This window comes from Tursiops truncatus, chromosome 8 (genome assembly GCF_011762595.2).
Source record: "Tursiops truncatus isolate mTurTru1 chromosome 8, mTurTru1.mat.Y, whole genome shotgun sequence".
Classification (NCBI taxonomy): domain Eukaryota; kingdom Metazoa; phylum Chordata; class Mammalia; order Artiodactyla; family Delphinidae; genus Tursiops; species Tursiops truncatus.
Genome location: NC_047041.1, coordinates 103,878,867 through 103,895,610, shown reverse-complemented (window position 1 = coordinate 103,895,610; position 16,744 = coordinate 103,878,867). Strand labels below are relative to the sequence as shown.

Sequence of the window (16,744 nt, the reverse complement as noted above, 5' to 3'; positions counted from 1 at the left end):
TGAAGAGGGGCTCAGAAAGGTCACTGGAATAGGCATCACCGTGTCGGTGTCGCGAGCCACGCTGCCTCAAGATCCTATCAGCTGTCACTCCTGGGATAAGGTCCAATGTGGAGTGTGGGCTCTAAAATCAGACCCGGGCCCAATGTCGAATCCACCTTCTTAGTGTGATTGTGGGCAGTTTAGTGATCCCTCCTCTGACCCGGGCTAGGATCAGCTATTTATAGGGGTGCCGTGAGGATTATACGGGGCAATGCCTATAAAGGGCGAGCTTGCGCTAGTCACTGTGCTAAGCGCTTGTACGGGCATGGCCCTAATGAGTTGGCCCATTTTTCAGATGAGGAAACTGAGGCTCGCAGGGCGAGAAATCTCGTCCTAGGCATCAAGCTGGCAGAGGCGGAGGGGGCCTGCACCCCTGCGAGCCTCAGTTTCCTCGCCCGACCCGCTCCTCAGGGCGTCCCGCCCCTGCTGATGCCCCGCCCCGTTCGTCCAGGTCCCGCCCTTGGCCCGCCGAGCGCCGGGAGTCGCCGCACAGCCCCTCGCGCCTCAGCCAATCGGCCGCGGGCGGCGTCGGGTGCCTTCAACCTCGCCCGCTGTCCTCCCGCCCGGCGCTCGCTCGCTGCCTCGCTCACTCAGCCGCCGCTGCTGCTGGGGCTGTTGCCGCGTCTCTGTCCACCGACTCGGTAAGGCCGGGCTAAGGCCGCGCGCCGCGGGGGGGGGGGGGGCGGTGCTGGCGGGAGCCGGGGGCTGGCTGCGGCGGGGCCCAGGGCCAGGGGCGGACGGGGACTGCAAGGGCCCGGGCCGAGGAGGGGGACGGGGGGCCGCCGCCTGTGTCGGGGCGCCGAGGGACAGCGGTTCTTAGAGAGCTCGAAACCGGAGCGGGGCGGGACTCCCCATACCCCGCAGTGGATTGGGTCTAGGGCGTCCGCGTCAGTGTCAGTCCGCATGCGGGCAGGTCCGGTGTGGCTGCGGGAGGGATGCTCAACCCTTCGGACTTAGCAGGACGCCTCCGGGCTGGGGCCAGTAGGGCCACCGGCTATCTTTCCCTTCCCATCTCACCGTCACTTCCCAGGAGTGGGTTGATTGGGTCTCGGGGTCTGCCCGAGGATCGGTCGGCCTTGCGAGCAGGTACTGTATGGGAGCTGCAGGGACGCTTGACTCTCCGGACTTGGCAGGATGCCCCCGGCCAGGGGACCCCAGGACTGCCGGTTCCCTTTCGCCAGCATCCCACTCCCCTCGCCGAAGTGGATTGGGTCTGGGGATCCGCGGTAGGGCGGTGGAAAGGACGCGACGGCGGGATGGATGCTGAGCCCTCGGGATATGGCAGGGCGCCGCGGATCCTTCCTTTATCTAGCCCCATCCCCTCCCCCTCCGAGAGTGGATTGGGTCTGGGGGGCCGTCCCGGGGTCGCGGGCCGGCCCAAGCGGGAGCCAGAGGGAAGCTAGGGACTCAGCAGGGCGCCGCAGACCCCCTCCAGGCTCCCGACCCCCTCCAGGCTCCCGCCCCCGCAGCGCCGCCGTGGGGACACGCCCTTGGCGCTGGGACTCCAGGCGGTGTCCAAGCGCCCTAGGTGGATGCGAATGGAGGCGCCAGGCCTGGGTCCCCTCTTGCGAGCATCCTCCATCCCCCCATGCGGCGCGCGGTCTAGGGCAGGTGGGCGAGGAGAGCCTGCCCAAGGTCGCGCCGGGCCGGGGAACTTGCCTTGCAGGGGGTGGGAGGGTGTGGGCGCTTCACGTGACCAGGCCTGGGCGAACTTGGCCTGCGAGCCCGGACGGCACGGTCAGGGCGGTAGAGCAGCCCGGGCTCCGGGGCCCCTATTCCGGCAGCCCCTAACCCCATCGCCCGGGGCGAGCAGACAGTTCCTTTCGTTTTGGAAAGGCTGTGGATCAGTGTCTTTATAGTGTAAATCGGTGGTTGACTCGCGTTAAAGCCGAACTGAACAAAGATGATCTTACTTTTTTAACTCCAAGAGTTAAAAATCTCGAGAAATCAGGTTGAATACAGAACTTAATATTCCCAACTCGGAGCTGCTTTCGGTTTCCTCTGTGCTCCATGTGATATTAAAATATTGAAGGACAGATTTTAGTAGGCAACTGCTAACTTTGTAAGTCACCAAATAAAATCAGTTTAACCTTTTGAAAAGTGTATTTTGTTACACCATTTTCTCACACAGGCTTCCGGTTTCTGGTCATTCCAGATATTCAAGCATGCTTATTTCCTTCTAAACCACAAACCAAATGAATAAAAAAATGGCCGAACACACTGGTCTTTTAATTTTTTTTTTATGCCAGCAAGCAATCACTCCCCTTTCCAAATTATTTAAGGTGACTCTTAGTGAGTGTGGCATAAATGAGAACATTAATGCTGATGATAATGCTTATCGTTGAGGCGAGGGAGTGTTTAGTTGTAAGTGATAGGAGCTGAATGCAAAATTCTCGTTGGAGTTTGGGGTGGTTCTGCCCCTGCGTGCCCGGGGGCTGCTTTTCGTATGTAAATGAACGGTTTCCTTCCAAAGATGTGTGGCTAGACCTGATCTTGCACATTGAACTCCATCTGAACAGCTGTTGGAATCAGAAAAAGAGCCATCTTAAGGAGTGCACATACTTTGTATCAAGAGTGGCAGAAATTGGCGTCATGCACAGGCCGAAATAACCTTTCGAGTTTGTACTGAAAACAAGCGGCCTAACCCAGAGGTGAAAGGAAGAAAGCTGGCGTCGCTGCCGCCCGGCCTTGGCCCCAGATCCAGCCCCCGTGGTCACCGAGCGGTCAAGCCTGGGTCTCCGGGGAGTCCTGGGGCGAGGGCCCGGGCTTACGCAACCCTGGCCCCGCGTGCCCATTCATGGAAGCACAGTTAATTGTTCCTTGGGCTGCGCGGTGAGCCCCTTCCGGAGGCGCTCTGGGCTCGCGGGGCGCGGGGCAGCGTTTCTGGTGTGGGTTGCCTTAGGGCACACCAAGCTCTTAAATGTCCCCAAAGTTGACCATGCAGGGCTCGGCCTTCCCACCCAGAGGCGCTGCATTTCGCCCGCTGTTGCCGGAGTGGCAGCGCCGCCGACGCGCGCCAGCTCGCTCCGGAACGTGGCTCCGAGCCGGCCCGGTGGAACAGGATCTGAACGCCCGGGGCGCGCCAGGCCGGGGGCGGGGCTCGCGGTAACCTTTCCCCTACTTTTCTCAGCCGTCACGTGACGCCCGTGGGGGGAGGGGCGGGCCGCGCCGACCGCAGCTGCTGGCATTGCCTGTGAGGACGCGTTCCAAGCGAGCAATTAAAGTTGCAGCCTGGAGTCTAAAGGCGGTGGGAAGGTGGGAGGCGGAAACGCTTACCCGCTCCGGCCCGGGGCTGCTTCTGCACTTTGATCCAATGCATTTTTTCCTTTGTTGGAAAAAATGTTTAGTCACTCTGCATGGTTATTATTGGCAGACCTGACAGTTCAGTTACCGGTGGGCGCCTGCACTTTGAATTCCGGAAAAATTGCTGCTTTTAAGAATAAAATTGTTGTTCAAGCTGGTGTGTTTCAAGTGTGTTTCGGAGACTCTCCCTCTTACTTTAACGAGACCTCTACTTTTTCGAATGGCTTGAGCCCCTCTCGAGCTTTTCCGGCGAGGACTTTTCTGTTTTAAAAATAAGTACTACAGGCACACGGTGCAAAATGAAGGGGGTGCAGGTGGGAATTCAGCACAAAGCTGGCCTCCTCACCCGGTACCCCTCCGCAGAAGCTACCACTATTAAGTTTCCTTGACAACTGTAGAAATAGTCTAGGCTGTACAGGGCATTAAAAAAAAATCTGTTAGAGACATCTCACAGCTTCATCAACATCAAATCCTACTGCCAAAGAAACAAACCAATGCTTTATAAAATACAGAATTGGGAAGAATTAGGGAAGCAGAGGCCAAACTTTCATGGATATGTAAGTAAAATAGCCTTTTTGAGGGGGTTTCCTTTGCATTATATTTGTACACAATGATATTTATAATCTATATAATTATATTTTGAAAGATGTTGCATAAAAATAGGCAGTATATGAATAATACTACCAACCTTCAACAGTTCATCCTAACGACATGGTAAAAATATGGATAATCTAAAGGAAGCTCTTAAAGATGTCTGTTACTTAACACGAGGAATATTTTCTGCTTGTTGATTTCTGATATTCTGCTGCGTTTTGTGAACTTTACCTTTTACCCCAAGCAAATATTAGGTGACTGAGAGCCTCAGTTCAGTGGAATGGCCTTCAGTTTTTTTGCATGTGAGCTGTTTTTATGTCCAGGAATGTTTAGGGAAGTTAATAATTGAAAGCAATTGTGCTGCCGAGTGCGGTGTGCCTCTCCAGGCGTACAGTAGGGTAGTGGCCACTATGGAGGGTTGGAAAATAGGGTAGCTACGCTCAGCTTACGAAGGCTTATCGGCTAATTGTTGGACACCGAGTTCTCTACGTAAAAAGGAAAGGAATCGTTCATACACTCCATGTGGTGGTTCACTCACCCATCCCAGGAATCTGAGGGTCATCCTAGATTCTGCTTCCTAAATGGCTCTTTTTTTTTTTTTTAATATTTACTTATTTATTTGGCTGTGCTGGGTCTTAGTTGCGGCATGCGGGATCTAGTTCCCTGACAAGTTTGTATTAGAAGCTAGAGTCTGTCATAGAGTGAAGTCAGAAAGAGAAAAACAAGTACTGAATGCCAACACATATATGTGGAATCTAAAAAAAAAAAAGAAATGGTTCTGATGAACCTAGGGGCAGGCAGGGATGAAGACGCAGATGTAGAGAATGGACTTGAGGACACGGGGGTGGGAGGGTAAGCTGGGATGAAGTGAGAGAGTGGCATGGACCTGTATACACTACCAAATGTAAAATAGCTAGTGGGAAGCAGCTGCATCGCATGGGGAGAGATCAGCTCAGCTAGGTGCTTTGTGACCACCTAGAGGGGTGGGCTAGGGAAGGTGGGAGGGAGATGCAAGAGGAAGGGGATATGGGGATATGTGTATACATATAGTTGATTCACTTTGTTATACAGCAGAAAGTAACAACATTGTAAAGCAATTATATTCTAATGAAGATGTAAAAAAAAAAAGCTAACACAAAATAACCTTTCCTTTAAGAAGCCGTCATATGCTGTAACTTGTACTTTGCTTTTTATGAAATAATACTTCATTTATAAGATTATACATGTATCACTGATTTTCCCAAGTGTCGGCTTCTCCGTGCCCTTAAAAAGATTTAATGCACGGAGTTTTGGTTTCTTTCTCCTTTTGCAAGCAGGCACTGTTGCGCAGAGTGAAGTACAGTAATGCTGCTGAAAGTTAAATGTCAAAGACGTTGGGCTGGGGTATCAAACGCAGTGGGAAGAGGAAGGATGGAAATCCACATTCTTGGAGGACTGCTGCTGGCCTGTGGCTGCAGTTGGGAAGGTACAGAGTATGTTCCTGCATTGGAGACCTAATGTGAGTTATGGGTAGCGTGCATACTTTATTTGACAGGAAACAGATCTTACGAATGGCGATGACATGTGCTCTAGCCGCCCCCCTACACACACAGACGTCTAAGTGGCAGACCTGGAATTTGAACCTGGATCTGTGTTCTCCAAAACGTGTGCCCCCTCCTGCTGACAGGCTGCTTCCCAGACCACGGTGCAGGCAGAGGGCCTGGATGTTGGCACCTCCCCCAGCCCAGGGCCCACTGGATGTGACATTGAATCAGCTGTGTGTGTTTCTGGGTTTCCACTTCCTCATCTCTAAGGCGGTGCCTCTGACAGCTGTCATCCTGTCTCACAGGGGTTTTCTGAGGATCCAAAAGAGGCCAGGTGTGAGAGTAGCTTTGAGGGTGTGAAATGAATACAGCTTCCAGCAAACAATACCATGGCCGCAGGCAGGACTTTTTTTTTTTTGGCTGCATTGGGTCTTCATGGCTGCACGCGGGCTTTTCTCTAGTTGTGGCGAGCGGGGGCTCCTCTTCGTTGCTGTGCGCGGGCTTCTCATTGCGGTGGCTTCTCTTGTTGCGGAGTACGGGCTCTAGGCGTGCAGCCTCAGTAGTTGTGGCACGCAGGCTCAGTAGTTGTGGCACGCAGGCTCAGTAGTTGTGGCACGCAGGCTCAGTAGTTGTGGCTCGCGGCCTTAGTTGCTCCGCAGCATGTGGGAATCTTCCCGGACCAGGGCTCGAACCCGTGTCCCCTGCGTTGGCAGGCGGATTCTTAACCACTGAGCCACCAGGGAAGCTCCGCAGTCGGGTTTTATGGATACGGCTGCCTTCTGCAGCCCCCAGATTGTAACGTGTGGTTTGACCAGTTCAACTGTACTTCTGGGTGCAAAGGAGAAGCACGTGCGTGGGAAATACGGGGCACCCCCTGCAAGGTTTTAGGGACGTTTGAGGGAACCACACCCTGGTGGAGAGGAGAGGTTCGGGGACTTCTCTTGGGTGGATGCATGCCTCTCCCAGCCGTTCTAGCTCAGGCCATTGTCCTGATGTTGGCCAGGCTGGAGGGGGTCCTTCTGGATGGACGTACAGAGAAAAACACCTGAAGAGGTAGTGCAGGTAATTGGGTTAGACTATTGTATTGGCAGGTTACGCCTGCCAAGACATTCTGTATTTTCTTTCTTTTTTTTTGGCCACTCAGCACAGCATGCGGGATCTTAGTTCCCGATCACGGATGGAACCCGCGCCCCCTGCAGTGAAAGCGCGGAGTCTTAACCACTGGACCACCAGGGAAGTCCCCAAGACATTCTGTATTTTCTTTCTAAAAATGTGACCCTCGATGACCTTTCCCCAGTTCTTTTTCTTGGTGAAATCACATTTCTTTGTATTTAACTGATTAACCATTACTTGTTGATACGGCACCGTATAAGGGCTACATTTGAATTTGCTTTATTTTTACAGTACCTCGGTAGGCAGAAGCTGTTGTTTCTCGAGAGCCATAGAAGAAAGGATAACGATTCAGGTTTCCCCTCTAACCTGCCTTGACTCAGCATCTTTACCCTGTAAATGTGAACGGTTTATTATGACGTACTTCACTGCGAGAAATGAACCGTGTGGCCCGTTTAATTAATGCGGCTATTCAGTGCTCTGTCATCAATTCAAGATGTAGCCATTCATAAATGAAAGTTCCTGCGCCTTGCCTGTGCACGAAGCCCTCCCCCAAATTTAAAGTGAGTCCTGAGTCTCATGTTCTTGCTTCTAAGATGCCTCCCTCAGATTAGGGAAAGAATAATTTGTATTTGTTTGTGTATACACTTGCTGAACAAACACAAGAGCACAATTACAGAGGATCATGTCTCCAAGGAAATAAGGACTGGCCCGTGGTGTGCAGAGAGGTGGGGTGCCCACACGCTAGTGGAGAGGAGCCCTTTTATGCTTTCTTCCCGTCACTGCTAATTTTTGCCTGCGTCTAACCTCTCACCCTCATTAACAGCAAAATGGCAGGAATACTAAATACTAAAGAGCAAAAAGGAACCTGAGAAGACACATGAACCCCTGGGCTGGTGAAGCCTTTCCAGAACCTTCCTGGTGCTTTCCTTGATGTGCTTCAGGTGGCAGTGCTGAGGTAAACCTGGGTACCACCTTGGTTGTCACGTATGGCAGGAACATGGTCTCCCCAAGTTGGAGCCAGTCCTGGAGGGCAGAATCAGCTTTGTTAGCTGAACCCTCCCAGGCGTTGGTCACCGGCCCATAGAAGAATATGTGGTAGATGGTAAGATAATTGCTCTGCCCCCCGCTAAAGATGGTGCTGCAGATTCTTTGCCTGCACTGGCTTCTCACAGGAGGTTTTCCAGGGGTGGCAGCGCAAGTGTCATCCAGCCTCACTCTGATGAGGGATGCAGGCTGTGCTCCTGGAGACCCTGCCCGGCACTCATGCTGCGCTAAGCTGTCGCTTCCTGTGGGTGACCTTTTCTCAGAGGATTTCCAGCTCAGCTGTTTGCCTCTAGATGAGGTGGATTTTAATAGAAGGCAGGGTCCGCTCCTGTGGGCCTGTGAACTGTGCAGTTCTAGTGGGAATACTGGAAATACTGCAACATGGGGATAATTTTAGAGTTGGCACCCGCTGTATTTGTAGTTACTGTAGTTTGACTGCTGGTTGCAGTCACATCATTTTGGTTACGACAGAGTGACCTAATTTTATATCTGTGTTGTAACGTCAGGAATCTTAAGGAGAACTTTGTGTGGAGTACTTACCCCCTAACTTGGTAGGTAAGAACGTGAGTTTTGGAGCTGGACCTGGGACTGATTCCTCGCTCTGCTGTTTGCTGGCTGTGACCTTGGGCAAGTTTCTTGACATCCAAGTCTCCGTCTTCTCACTTGTAGGTGGGAATAGCAGGAGTAACCAATTCCTAGAGTTCCCGTCAGAATTAAACGGGGTAATGCAGGTAAAATACGGATCGCATTGGCTGGCACATGCCAAAGACTTCGGTAGAAAGAATATTTTGTATCTTCCTTGTTAAAAGCACAAAAATTAATCTGTACGCCTTACCTATCTATCTACCTACTAGCTACTTCTCTCCTTATCTGTTAATTTCATGACTGTTCTGAAAGGCTTCTGACAACACATAATTTATCATATATTATATTATTATATTCTGTAAAGGCCGTTTTCTGGGAAACCTGCTGTCACATGGCCAGTTTTTATTGTTTGTTTTTCATCATAGAGGTGATTTTCACACCTCAGTTTTCCCCAGGCCTGTTTTGAAGTCTGGCCCTGTACTTTCCATTGGGTGACCTTTCACCTCCTTTCCTGCTGCCTGTTGAAGAACCTGGGGGGGGGGGGTGGAGGAGGACGGCTCTGAAGGAGGCCAGATGCCCTTGAGGGAAACAGGATGTCTTATGGATGACTTTTTAAAAATTAATCTGTTTATTTATTTATTTACTGTTGGCCACATTGGGTCTTCGTTGCTGCGTGTGGGCATTCTCTAGTTGCGGCGAGCGGGGTCTGCTCTTCGTTGAAGTACGCGGGCTTCTCATTGCGGTGGCTTCTCGTGGCACGGAGCACGGGCTCTTGGCGTGTGGGCCTCAGTAGTTGTGGCGCACGCGCTTAGTTGGTCCGTGGCGTGTGGGATCTTCCTGGACCAGGGCTCGAACCCGTGTCCCCTGCATTGGTAGGTGGATTCTTAACCACTGCGCCACCAGGGAAGTCCTTATGGATGACTTCTTGATCACATGACCAGTGTTACAATTTGCAGGCCACTGACCTCTGAGGTTAAAGGCTTTTGTTAAAAGGAATTGGTTGTGGAGAAAGACGGCAAAGTGAACACATTTGACAAACAAAGTACAGACCAATTTATTGGCCAGGGAGTTAGAGGGTGGCAGTGGGCTGTTAAAACGAAGGTAGTCTCACCAAAATTGAATGAGATGTTGCAGCATTTCCCCCCCAGATTGTTCACTTCACGTTCACTGTTGGAGAACTGTCTGTGGGCTCATGGTTGGTTCAGAGAATCCAACAAGGATTCGTGTCCTGGGGAGCTTTACAGCTTATGTCGGGAGATTAAACGAATAACTGACAGGTGAAGGTCACTCGCCAGGAAGTGCAGCTGAAATGGCTAAATGTAACTGGTGGAATGCCTGTGCTTCCGGAAAGGAATTCCGAGGCAGGCACCTGGGCGAGGGGAGCTGTAAGCTAGGTGTGAAGCAGGAAAAGGGAAATCGAGAAAGGTCCGAGGCATCCCGGCTCTGAGTCGGAGTTCACAGGCCACAGGGCATGACCAGTGGGCCTGGCCAAAGAGGAGGTGACCGGGAGACTGAGCTTGGGAGGGCCTCGGGAATAGCGGCGTAATTCAAGACCAGAAGTGTGACTTTTAAAAACTGCAATAAATAGGTCGTCCTTCTCAACCCGAGTGTCTTATTCTGGACCTCGGTGTTTTTCCTGGAGCGGATTAGCATAAGGTGCTTAAGCGCTCTGGCACAGACCTTGGTGACTGACTCCCTCCTTTAGTGGCCCTCCTGGTTTCTAAGGCGGCACCATCGCATGGTTGCCACCACGTTCAGCTGGGCGGGCAGCAGCGCCCAGGTGTGTCCCGGGCCGGCAGGTTTGTGCACGATCACCGTCAGGTGGGGCTCCAGGTGGGCGCTCTCCACCTGATGTGGCCAGAAGTGATTTCTGTCCTCCCAGGGGAAATAGACGGGTCCGTAGCCCCACAGCCAACATGCACACAGAGAGGGCTTTGTTTTCAGTATGTTGGATCAATTTCTGGATGTCTCCCCGCAGCTGGGGGGTTGCTGCCACCAGCGGCCACCTCCAGTTTACCCCCGAGCTGGTCTGGCGGAGCACTGCAGGAGGGGCCTCACACCAAGCACAGTCCCCAAGGGGCCTTCTCCCCCCACCTAGCCAGACCTTCAGCAGGGAGGAGCAGCCAGCCTGCGCTTCCAGAAGGTTCTTCCACTGTCCCCCTGTTCCCTCCAGTTCAGAATTCTTGTCCGAGGGCCTCCGGTAGCTGCCCAGTGATGATTTGCGAGAACAACCGAGTGCAGAAGTGGAGACAGTTGGTGTGTTTTCCTCTCCAGCCTCCGGAGAATCCGGGGCACAGGTGCACATCTTGTGGGTGGGTCCCTGGGGAAGCCACGGCTCTCCACCCAGGTGGAGTGGTACTCGGGGAGAGGGGCAGCATACCTTCCCAGGACAGCAGGTTCTGGTGCTGGCCAGCATGGGGTGAGGGATGGAGTGAGGACTGCCCTAGCCCGTCCGTGACCCGGCGTGGCAGGCGGTTGGAGGTGTTTCAAGGAGAGAGTTGGCCGGGAGGATACGGGAAAGATGCAAGGTGGGTTTTCAGTTGACTTGGTTTTGGCATCAGTGTAGATGAGTTTGGAGAGAAACTCATGTGCACAGATACAGGGCAAAGCCCTGGGCAGGGCCCTGTGGGTGGTTGAATCCCGGGTGCAGAGGGGCTGGAGGAGGACCCTCAGCAGATGCACTGGTAAGACAGTCTATGCACCTGGTGACCTTACCTGGAAGGGAGAGGAAGCTGGAGAGGGGGCCGGCGCGTGGACACTCGGGGTTTAGCTGCACACCGTGTGTGGGCATGGTGTGCATGTGGGCATGGTGCGCCAGCCCAGGGAAGCTGGGAAGGGGGTGCTGCCCGCTCGCCTGGCCCTTGGGGCCCTGCCGTACCCTTTTTTTTTTTTTTTTTAATTTTTTGGCTGTGCCGCGCAGCATGCGGGATCTTAGTTCCCCGACTAGGGATGGAACCCGCGCCCCCTGCAGTGGAAGCGCGGCGTCTTAACCACTGGACGGCCAGGAAAGTCCCCTAGCGCGCCCTTTGCCTTCACCCTGGAAGGTGGAAGGGATGCAGAGAAGAGGCTGCCCAGGGTAAGTGGCCCGGATCCAGACACGGTCCCCAGCCTGCCAGCTGGCCCCAGGGCCCTTCCTCTCCTGGTGTGTTGAGGTTCCCAGCGGTGCTGACAGTGACAGGACAGCCGTGCCAGCCTGGGCTGGTGCGCCTCGGGGCTCCAGGGATGCAGGCCAGGAAGGGAGAGTTGGGGACAGGGCAGTCTCCGGTCCACATGGCAAAGTATTAGTATCTGTTCCTTCCGGGAGGGGATACGTAGGTGTGATTCCTTGCTCTCGTGCGTTGGCAGTATCTCCGGCTGTAAGACAGAAAACATCCTGCTGTGTTAACACAGTGAAGCTCACTGGGGCTCTCTTGCGCTCCTCATAACTCCTGATGTTCCTCGAGTTTATTACTGGCGTGCCTCCTTGCACCTGGAGCAGGTCTGGCCTCTCCCGGCATGGCAGGCGGTTGGAGGTGTTTCAAGGAGAGATCTGCCAGCAGTGGGGAGGCCATTCGTCAGCAGTGGCCCTTCAGCTCCAGGCACTTCTGCCAGCCCTGCGGGGCTGCTGACCTGATTGACTGCAGGGAAGTATCCGGAGGAACGGCTTGGCTCTCTGCTGGCGAGGTTCGCACCATTCTCACGGTGGTTTTCAGACTCTGGTCTGGAGCCCTCCACCCCTCAGGGCCAAAGGGAGGAAGAAGAGGGTTGAAAGGCTTTATCCACGAACCGTTCCTGTGTGTTTACATTTGAAGAAAAAGGTCCCCATTTTTAGAGACGTTAGGAACCCTCTGGGCGAGCGACCCAGGGGAGCTGCTTCATGTCCAGCGGCCACGGTCAGCCTTTGGGAAGTGATGGTAGCTGTGTCTTCATCAATTACTCCAGCTGCTGCTTCGGGGCGACTCGAAGGTGGGAGAGGCAGGGCAGTGCATTCAGGCTGCACCCACACCCACCTGGGTTGGGTGGAAGGTAGGAGCTGGGGGTATGACCTGCGAGGGTGCCCCAGGGCAGGGGGCGCAGTGACCCCACAGGCAGCCTCGCCCTTCCTTTCTTCTTGTTTCTGCAGGTGTGGTTGGGTGGGTGAGCAGCTATTGAAAGTTGGTCTCTGGGTGTGAGATTTAGCACCGGCTGCAGTGGATACGTGTTTTATTTCCTTAAACATATTTTAAGCAATTATTAGAGCAGATGACAAACATACAGAAGAGACACAGGCGAGAATTCCCTGGCGGTCCAGTGGTTAGGACTCTGTGCTTCCACTACAGGGGGCACGGGTTCGATCCCTGGTCAGGGAACTAAGATATCCTGCAAGCCATGTGGCATGGCCCCCCCCCGCCAAAAAAAAAAAAAAAAGAAGCACAGGCATAAGGATTCTCACTTGGTCACAGCCCAACTTCACCAGTTCTCACATATGGCAGTCCCTACCCCTGTCCATCCTTCCCCACCTCCAGTGGTTTTGAAGCAAATCCCAACATGATAAAAGATAAAAGTGCATTGGTAAATATTTCAGTATGTATCGCCAAAAGATAGCAGCTCTTACCATTCAATTAAAAAATAGTTTTCTAACTTTGATTGTAAAATGTGTGCATATTATATTTGAAACAGTTGTTTTCAGGCACCTGCAAAAAGTCTCATCCTGATGAATGATAACATACAATACACCATGTATTTATATTTCCATGTGTATTGGTGAAGCAATGCATAGAATTTAATTTGAATCACAAAGTTGGTGATTTGACATTAAAAAAAGACAGCAGCTCTTTCCGAAAATAACCACCATATCACGTGACACCTAAAAGCATTTAATAGTAATTCTTAAGGTTATGAAGTAACAGTTGTTTAAAGGGGTCCTTAGCGTGAATGCAGAACTGGGGCACATCGCGGGAAAGGAGTAGTAATGCACCCGCCTGAATTACATGTCTGAGGAGAGAAGGTTCAGATGCATGAGTGTTAAATAGATAACATTTCTGTTTCATGAGACAGCGGTGTTTCTGTGACAGCTTTATTGGGAGATCATTCACATCCCATACCATCCACCCACCTCAAGTGTACACGTCAGTGATTTTAGTATATTCACACGTACGTGCAGCTGTGACCCTCATCAATTCTGGGACATTTCATCACCCCCCAAAGAAACCCTCCTCTCCTTAAGCCCCACCTCCCCCCGGCCCTAGGCAACCACTGCTTTCTGCCTCTGCGGATGTGCCTGTTCTGGACATTTCCCATAGGTGGAATCGTACAATACGTGGCCATCTGTGTCTGGCTGCCTTCACTCAGCATCATGTTTTCAAGGGTCACCCGTGCGGTGGTGTGTGTCAGCGCGTCATCCCTTCGTATTGCCTGTAAGTAGCATCCTGTTGTATGGACAGGGCATATTTTGTTTACCCCCGTTCGTCAGTGGGAGGGTGTTTGGGCTGCTTCCACTTTTTGGTTATTATGAATAATGCCGCCGTGAACATCACGTACAGGTTTGTGTGCAGACACACGTTTTCATGAGCATGAGCCTAGGAGCGGAATTGCTGGGTCGTGTGGTAACTCCACATTTGACCGTTTGAGGAGCTGCCAGACTTTTCCGAAGGGGCTGTGCCGTCTGACATCCCGGCCAGACGTGCACGAGGGTTCCGATTTCTCCACATCCTCTCCAGCGCCTGTCATCGCCCATCCTTTTGATTATGGCGGTCCTGGTGGGTGCAAAGTGGTATTTTACTGCAGCGAAAGCTCTGCATTGTCCTGGTGGCTGCAGGGGGCAGTATTCCAAGGCTGAGTGTTTGCAAGTGCGAGGCTGTGGATGCCAAAATCGAGGGTGGAATTTTCACTCGATAGATTTGCAGAGGGAGCTTCTCAAGCCCTTGTCATCTGGTTCACTAACTCCTGCTTCTGGCTCAAATCGGGGGAGGCCGGCTCACGATCGTCATCCTGGCTCCTGCAAAACTAGAAAAACAAATTGTCCACCTGGAGGGCACTTAAGACTCTTCTATTTGGTTTTTAGTCTGAACCAATCAAAACAAGCAAATCACTAGTTAAATTCAGAGTTTTTTCATTTTTAAAAAGAATAATTTTTAGGGACTTCCCTGGCAGTCCAGTGCTTAAGACTCCATGCTTGCCCTGTAGGGGCCATGGGTTTGATCCTTGGTGGGGGAACTAAGATCCCACATGCCACATTGTGTGACCAAAAAATAATAATAATAATACAATAATTTTTATTGGAGTACAATTGATTTACAATGTTGTGTTAGTTTCTGCTGTACAGCAAAGTGAATCAGTTATATGTATACATATATCCACTCTTTTAGATTCTTTTCCCACGTAGGTCATTACAGAGTAGAGTTCCCTGTGCTATACAGTATAGGCCCTTATTAATTATCTATTTTTCAAAGAGTTCTGATAAAGGCCTCCAGAAACGGAGGCTGTAAATATCCTTGTCTGTGTGCCCCTGCCCAGCAGAGGTTAGCTCCCCGAGCAAACACCGGACACATACCTTTGGAGAGAATTGGCTACAAACACTACATTTAGTCTACTGCCATTAATAATCCCTTCCTGTTCTGCAGAAAGCCCTTGAAAGATTTTAAAAATCATTGAGGGACTTCCCTGGTAGCACAGTGGTTAAGAATCTGCCTGCCAATGCAGGGGACACGGGTTCGAGCCCTGGTCCGGGAAGACCCCACATGCCACGGAGCAACTAAGCCCATGAGCCACAACTACTGAGCCTGCACTCTAGAGCCTGCGAACCACAACTACTGAAGCCCGCGTGCCTAGAGCCCGTGCTCCACAACAAGAGAAGCCACCGCAATGAGAAGCCCGTGCACCGCAATGAAGAGTAGCCCCCGCTCGCCACAACTAGAGAAAACCCGCGCACAGCAATGAAGACCCAAAGCAGCCAAAAATAAAAATTAATTAATTAATTTTTAAAAATCATTGAAAGGGTAGCCAGTCACATAATTTTATTTGCTGTGATGCATGCTGTGCAGAATTCTTATCTTTGTAAGACCTGCTTTGTGTTCACCCCAAGGCTTTGATGGGGGGAGGGCTTGAGTTAACCTTCAGGTTCTGGAAACATCTTAAGAGCCACCTTGGGTAGCTTTTCGAGAAATTGATTCCAGCTGTTGGTTTAAAATGTCTTCAGCATTTTCAATTTACCTGTAGCGAGCTTTTGCTTAGAGTCGTGCTGCTTTCAAATGGCATCTGTCTTCATAGTTAGCCAGGCTCTGGACGTTTGCTCTGTGCCAGGTAAATAATGTGTAATTTTTCTTATCCTTCTTTTTGCCCACACCGCACGGCTCGCAGGATCTTAGTTCCCTGCCCAGGGATCGAACCCAGGCCCTCAGCAGTGAAAGCACAGAGTCCTAACCACTGGACCGCCAGGGAAGTCCCAAATAACGTGTAACTATTCTTGAATGCTGGACACATGGCACCAGGCCAAGGTTCCGTGAGTGGGATGCAAGTTTCGCCGACTTGCTTTTTTTCTTTCAAGGTCATCCGAGCAGCGCTCTCGGGTGCCCATCCCAGCCACTCCGTCTGCCCCAGCATCTCCACGTGGGTGCCCCGGTCCATCCCGGGGTGAAGGCTCCACTCCCAGCCCACCCCGCGCTGTGGCCCTTCTGTGTGTGGAGGCTCAGTGGAGCCCACACGGTTCAGACCCCAGCCCCAGGGCACCTCCGAAACCTGTCTGGAGCGGGTCACCCTCCCCGTCCCCAGTGTTCCCACTCTGGGCCACGCTCTCCTGGAAGACCACCCCAGCTTCGTACTGGTCTCACTTCCTCACCCCACCTGGCCCTGGCTCCAAACAGCGGCCCGAGTGGTCTTCTTTAGAACAGACACAGACACAGGAACTGACGCCCCTGACTCACAGCCCTGGGATACTTTTCCATTGCCCTTAGCATGAAACCCGACTGCCTCCGGGACTTCCCTTTCTGAATTTAGTGCCCACCTCGAGCCCAGCCACCCTGCACCTCCAGCCCTTTCCCAGGTCTGCCTTCAGGCCTGGAAGTCTTGCCCTCTGGCCAATCCTTCTCCTGGGCTTCCGTGTCGCCTGGGAGGTCCCCTCTGTCACTCCCTCTTCTTTCCACCCCCTGTCTGAGCTGCAGGAGGGCAGGGGGACCCCCATCCTCCCCACGGCTGGCACATAGGAGGCACTCAGCACACTCTTGTTGAACAAACCAGTGAGTGAAAGTTGAGATCATTCGTCCTGATTTGCTGAAGACTAAGCTAGTTTGACTTTTGTAACTGGGTGTCTCTGAAACCGCCTTGCCCTTGATTTTGACGGGTCCGACGTCTGCCCCCAGTGGGCTTATTACACGGGTAAAAAAAGGAGACATGGCCTGCGATGGGGATACACACACGCACTCCCAATTTCGGATCTTTATTCTGGTTTGTTCTGGATTTTTAGCTCCTCTTTATCCACGTGTGCTTGGTGCCACACGGTTTAGGAGGAGGTGGCACCATCGCCCGCCTTCAGAAGGTTGGCAGAGGGGCTGGTGCTGGGGAGGCCAGGAGGGAAGAGGTGAGGCGGG

The 16,744-nt window shown here is 52.4% G+C and overlaps 1 protein-coding gene across 3 annotated transcripts in view; it reads left to right on the top strand.

The window, feature by feature from the left end:
• Nucleotides 1-525: 525 nt before the first annotated feature.
• Nucleotides 526-16,744, top strand: part of CPT1A (carnitine palmitoyltransferase 1A) — a 63,787-nt gene continuing 47,568 nt past the window's right edge. For 2 of the 3 annotated variants that reach the window (XM_033861338.2, XM_033861336.2), the window contains exon 1: nt 526-680. The gene's annotated coding sequence lies outside the window, so the exon portion shown is untranslated. Of the gene's footprint in view, nt 681-1,106; nt 1,126-16,744 lie in introns of those variants that run through there. The other variant, XM_033861337.2, reaches the window with a different exon arrangement.